This window comes from Eptesicus fuscus, chromosome 10 (assembly GCF_027574615.1).
Source record: "Eptesicus fuscus isolate TK198812 chromosome 10, DD_ASM_mEF_20220401, whole genome shotgun sequence".
Lineage (NCBI taxonomy): Eukaryota > Metazoa > Chordata > Mammalia > Chiroptera > Vespertilionidae > Eptesicus > Eptesicus fuscus.
In genome coordinates this window covers 18363853-18370874 of record NC_072482.1, presented here as the reverse complement: position 1 = coordinate 18370874, position 7022 = coordinate 18363853, and positions in this window count along the sequence as shown.

Genomic DNA, 7022 nt, shown 5'->3' with positions numbered 1-7022 from the left:
CTTCTGATTCTTCATCTGCATAAATTGTACAATAGAATATGACCACACCTTCTTTCTTAAACCTCTCTTCTCTTAGACATATCTTCCTTAAAGAAGAACTTAATATAATATACAGAAATACTCTTTCCTCCAGGAAGTAGAAGTTAGTTTCCTCTCTTTTGAGTCTGGGCTGAACTTAGTGACTCATTTCCAAAGAGTCAAGTATGGGAAGGGAACAATAATAATTTCACAGTAGAGAAATCTGGCAAATGCCACCTTAACTAAGTAATCAAAGTTAGCATCATCTGTAATAAGTGGACTCATGTACCCTTCATCTGATGTGATTAGAAAGGTATTTCACTTCTGCGGCATTGTTTCTAAAAACTTGTAACCCAAATCTCACCATGAGATCACACATGAGGCAAATTTAAATGGAGGGACATTCTATAAAACACCACTGATCTTGACGTCTCCAAACTGTTAAAATCATGAGCAATAAGGAAGTTCAGAGAAACCATTACAGACCAGATTGACTAAACAAACACAAGAACTAAATACAACGTGATATTTTGGATTGGATCCTGGAACAGAAAAAGATCATTAAGGAGAAAATTGGTGAAATCTGAATAGACTTTGTAGTGTTTTTAATAGTAATAATGATTTCTTAGTGTTTCCAAATGTACCAGGATAATGTAAAATGATAACATTACTGGGAATTGAAACTGGATTCAGAGTATGTGGAAATTCTCTGTAATATTTTAGCAAAATTTCTGTAAATCTAAAAAGACTCCAAAATAGCCCTGGATTGTGTTGCTCAGGGATAGAGTGTTGGCCTGCACACCAAAGGATTTCAGGTTCTATTCTGATTAAGGGCATTTACATGGGTTGCAGATTTGATCCCTAGCCTGTGTGGGAAACAACCAATCTCTCTCTCTCTCTCTCTCTCTCTCTCTCTCTCTCTCTCTCTCTCTCTTCTTTCTTCCTACCCTCCCTCCCTTCCACTCACTCTAAAAATCAATAGGAAAATATATCCTTGGATGACGATTAACAAAAAAATAATAATAAAATAAAATTCAAAGACTTCAAAATAAAAAAATGCATTGTAAAAGAAAAAAGAAAATATATTTTTCTTGGCTCCATACTTGTTCTCTAGATTATCTGGTTATTCTTTCTCAGACTCCCCTTCCCCCCACTACCACCCAATTTGAAGTCCTCACTTCCACTGCTAAATGTTTCATTTTGTCTTTTTCAAGAACTTTCAGATACTACCAATGATTGGACTGTCAAATCAAACTCAGCTGCTTATCCAGTGTCTAGGATCACTAATCATTTCAAGGATATTAGTCTTGAGGCAAAGGCAAAACAGGGATAGGTCCAAGGCCACCAATGTAGCTCCCAGATGGTGTTTCTGCAACACATTTCCTAATCTCAACAGTGATAGACTTCCTAATATGTCTACTTTCAAAACCTCCCCATAGAGCTCTCAAGTACTGAAGATAATATTTATGCTCAAATTGATTAGCAAGAAGGTAAATCATTTTTCTCTACTTTGCTATCTATTTTCACTTTATTTCATTCTCCTTTATTTTTAATGCTCCAAATTGAGTGATCTTATCAAATTCTCTCAAGTTTCTCAAGATTTTTCTTAGCTCAGGGCATTTGTGTTTGCTATTAGCACTTATGGAAGATTCATCCCTCAATTATTTGCTAGACTAGTTCCTTCATATTGAATGTCATTGCATCCAAGGCATTCCTTTGACTAAATAATCTGAAGAATGTTCCCTCATAGCTCCCTATACTTCCTTTCATAATAATCATTACAATGCATAATAATTCATTCCTGCATTCAACAAATATTTATTGGAAACAATTATGACTCAACTATTTATTTACGTCCTTTGAAAATAGTGATTAACAGAACAGACCAAGTTCAGAACTTCATGGAGTTCACACTACAATAGGGCAGAAAGAAAACAACGTATTTGCAAATAAATCCTAATATAATATAGGAAGTGATAAGTGTTACAAACTAAAATGAGCAAAAGAATGAAGAATAATGAGGACAGGCTGGGAGGGGAAAATGTTAATTTAAATAAGATAGGTAAATACTCTCTGAGGTAATGACAATGGATTACAGCCACAATAGAAGTGAGAAAACAACCAATAACAATGAATAATCAAGAAACTCTCAGGCAAAGAGAATAGTGAGCACAAAGTTGTTTAGATAGTGATAAACTTGGTATATTTAAGGAAAGGCAAGAAGGCCAGAATGGCTGAAGCACAGTGAGCAAGGTAAAGATAATTTTAAAGAGCCCAAGCTGGTTTTGCTAAATGGATAGACCATCAGCCTGTGGACTGAAGGGTCCCAGGTTCAATTCCGGTCAAGGGCACATGCCTGGGTTGTGGGCTTGATCCCCAGTAGGGGGCATGCAAGAGGCAGCCAATCAATGATTCTCTCATCATTGATGTTTCTACCTCTCCATCTCTCTCACTTCTTCTCTGAAATCAATAAAAATATATCCTATCTAATAAAAGGGTAACATGCACACCCACAAGCCATGCCCACAAACCACGCCCACCAGCCAATCAGGAGTGAATATGCAAATAAACCCAACCGAGATGGCTGTGACCACAGAGAGCAGGAGGGAGGCTTGGGTTTTCCCAGCGATGGAGGAAGCCAAGCTTTCTGCCTGCCCTTGCCGGCCTAGGCCTCCACTCAATACTACAAAGTTTCAATTATAGAAGGTAAATAAATCCAAACAGAAATGGCGGCAGCCATGGAGCTGGAAGAGCAGGGGCCTAGGGTTGCCCCTGGCAGTGGAGGAAGCCAAGCTTCTGAAGCTCTGGCCTGCCTTGGCCTCCACTCCAGCTACAAAGTTTCAATTATAGAAGATACATAAACCCCAACAGAAATGGCTGCCACCTCGGAGCAAGCAGGAGTCTTGGCTCCACTCCAGGCTACAAAGTTTCAATTGTTGAAGATAAATACATCCCAGATACCAGGGCCTCCACTTGGGTCACCAGGGGGCGTGGCCAGCCTGCAAATCACCCCAGACCCCTCGCCCAGGCCGCCCCACACCCTAAGGGAACCCCCTCCCTGATCTGGGACACCCTTCAGGGCAAACCAGCTGGCTCCCACCCATGCACCAGGCCTCTATCCTATCTAATAAAAGAGTAATATGCAGACTGACCATCACTCCAACACACAAGATGGCTGCCCCCATGTGGTCAAAGATCCTGCCCCCATGTGGACACAAGATGGCTACCACAAGATGGCCAGCAGGGGAGGGCAGTTGGGAGAAACCAGGCCTGCAAGGGAGGGCAATTGGAGGTGGCGATCAAGCCTGCAGGGGAGGGCAGTTAGGGGTGACCAGGCCTGCAGAGGAGGGAAGTTGGGGGTGACCGGGCTTGCAGGGAAGGGCAGTTTTGGGGGACCCAGGCCTGCAGGGAGAGCAGTTGGGGGGGACCAGGCCTGCAAGGGAGGGCAGTTGGAGGCGGCGATCAAGCCTGCAAGGGAGGGCAGTTGGGGTGACCAGGCCTGCAGGGGAGGGCAGTTAGGGGCAAACAGCCTGGCAGGGGAGCAGTTAGACATCAATCAGGCTGGCAGGGGAGTGGTTAGGGACAATCAGGAAGGTAGGCAGATGAGCAGTTGGGAGCCAGCAGTCCTGGATTGTGAGAGGGATCCCAGATTGGAGAGCATGCAGGCTGGGCTGAGGGACACCACCCCCTTCGTGCACAAATTTTGTGCACCAGGCCTCTAGTTTAAAATAAAGGAGTAAACAAATTAACAAACAAATAAATAAAAAGGGGTCAAAGAGTTAGGCACAAACTTAGTCACAAACTTACCTGCCCTAAGAACTGATATTATTATAAGTAAACAATGAGATATAAATTGTAAGAGGACAAAATGAAGCAAAAACTGGAAAACAAGGTATTTCTCAACTCAAGCTAGTATTACCATTAGCCAAAGCCAAAGACATCACAAGAAAACTACAGTCTATTATCCCTCATGGGCATACATGTAACCTATAAAAAGGATCATACACCATGGCAAAGTAAGGTTGTCCAATTATAAAAGGTTGTTTTGACATTCAAAATCAATTAATGTGATTTACCATATTAATAAAATAAAGACACCATCATCACAAATGATGTAAAAAAAATGCAGCGCCTTTCATAAAAATAACTTTCAGAAAACTAGAAATAGAAGTAACTTTCTCATCTTAATAAGGAACATGTAACAAAATCCTCCAGCTGACATTACACTTAGTGATTGACTGAGTGCTTGCTCTCTATATGACTCTGTGGGTGAGTACAACATTGTAGTCTAGAATCCACTATCAGGAATAAGGTGAGGATGTCAGTTTGCACCACTTTGCTCACATTTTAAGCTTACAGCCAATTCAATAAAATAAAGAAAAGATTACAAGGTGGAACAGGGAGCATCTTACAAGTAAAGCAACAGGGTAAGAAATACAGCAGGCTTCTCATCAGAATCCATGCAAGAACCCAGTTCTCCCAACTTTCAGGCATCTAGGACACTGCTCCTTTCAGCTCAGCACACTGCCAGCGTCTGATTTTGCTTGAGTATTTAGAGGTACCTGCACTGCTCCCCTCAATAATGAAGATGTACTTTCCATGTGCTCACCAACACGTGTAGACTCTCACCCTAAAAGGTTTCTTTATTCTAGATTTGCCCTCCATATCAAACTCATCAACACTGCTTTTTTTATTTTTTTAAACTCTTCACATCCCCACCTTTTGTTCTATTTCTACTGTCACCACATTCATATATTTTCCATCACCAATCTCTCAGCTCTGCAAATCACCCTGCATAGTGCGATCAGGTAGCTTTCATGAAATAATATTTGATCATGTAATTTCCCTTCTCTCTAAACATCAGTAAAATTACTTCCCCATGTTATACAAGGAGGCAAATCTCCTTAGACTTCTCTACAAAGCTTCCCCAACATTTTCTACAGCCTAACATTCTGACCTACATATGCCTTTATGATACACTGATTTGTTTGCTTCTGTTCTTCATACCAGATATACAAAACTTGTTTTCCTTTCTGATCAAATCAGATACATTTTTCAGAGAGGTTCAAATGAAACTCTACCATCTAGTTTTTACCCAGATAATACCAACTCACACAACTCCTAATTGCTGCATATATCCCTGTTTCAACCTGGTAATGTTCATACGTATTTATCTTTCCCACAGCACTATACACCTTAAAGAAAAGAGATGACATGTTCTTTTCTATGAATTCTCTAAGAATCTAAGCCAGGCTAATATTAAGTCACTGAACTAATATTTACAAACTGCCACCTATCAAACCAGTATTGTGCTAAGCTTTGGAGTTATACCAATAATCAAGAGAGACATAGTCAATTTCCCCAATACAGGGGATGGGCAAAAGTAGGTTTATAGTTATGAGTACATGAAAGTTGGTTCTTGTATTATTATTTATTAATTATTTCATTATTTTCTGTATGAACAACTGTAAACCTACTTTTGCCCACCCCTGTATATGTTCCCTGAAAATATCTATCATTACAATACTCAAATTGCTCTCATTATGACAAATAGTAATCATGGAAGTATGGTGCCTCCAAGAATAATAAAAAAAAAAAGGACATTCACAATAAATTATAGCATACTGGTAGCCCATTTGCAGGAAGAATCCTGCAAGCGGCCACTGTGGCCGTGTGCGCTGCCGCTGCTGCTGCCGCCGAGCCTGCACCCACGCGCCGCTGCCACCCGCCCAGCTCTGCCCTGCCCCGCCCCGCCCCACTCCGCCCTGCTCCACCCCACTCCGCCCTGCCCGGGCTTTCCTTCTGGCAGCCACCTTGCTTTCCGCTTTTCCTCCCTCTTCCTTCTAAGTTGTCTTCAGTCTTCACTCCTCCCTCCCTCAGCGTATGCAAATTAACCGTCATCTTTGTTGGGTAATTTGCATACTCGCCTGATTGGATGGTGGGCGTGGCTTTGGCTGGTGGGCGTGGCTTGGATATAGCGAAGGAGTGGTCAATTTGCATATTACTATTTTATTAGGTAGGATTAGAGGATAATAATGAATTGTTTTGTACTATAAAAAGAACAAATGTACCAAATAATTCTATTTCTAAAAAGTGAGCAGCAATTTTGTGGCTATGTGTTACAGGATAATGAGAAGCTAGAAAACTTTTTAAGCAAGTGGAATAGGAAACTAAGACAAGAAGATTGAACAAGGCCAAACAATTTGGGTGCTTGAAGCTAGCTTGTAAATACCAAGCCATTATCTTCCCCAACAAAGGACACTTGAGAGCAAATACCCCTCCCCCCTAACTGAAAGAATCCAGAAGAGAGGAGGAAAGAAAGGGAAGGGGGAGAGAAAGGGATTTTTAATGCCTCTTCTCCAGAGTAAACATGGAGTTAATCAACCTGGAACTGCTAAGGAAGGAAAGAAGAGGGAGTACTAAAATCCGGTCTCACTAAAGAAAGAAGTCAGCCTTTTTGGAAAAGGAAGAATAAAAGGGGGCAGTTTATTTCACTCCATGAAAGTGAAGCCAGCAAAGTCTCTGGGTTTGTAAAGATAAATTTGCCAGGTGTTTCTCATAAATTCTGGGAAAGTAAAAGAGAGAGACCTTCAGAGTCAACCTGTACCAAGATACCTAGCAGATAAAATTTAGAACCTATAGTCAGAAAAAAATATAAGGCACACCCTCCCCACCCTCTCCCACCACACTAATTTGAATTGATTCCTACAAGCATGACAAGAATCAAGTGGGCTGACTCAGGGGGCTATCCAATAAAACCTCTCTGGTATCTGTGAGAGGTGCCTGTAACCTAAGTATCTGAAATGTTAAATTAATAATCTAAGCAAGATTTGTCCAAAACTAAATATAGATGTGAGAAAGATCTGGGCATCCTGTATAATAAAGAGGTAATTTGCAAATTAACCCTTAGCATTCTGAAGATAGCTGCCTACAACCAGGCCGGCAGGGGGGTTAGTGAGGGACAACCGAACAACAGAACAAGCAGGCTGCATGGGGCGACCAGG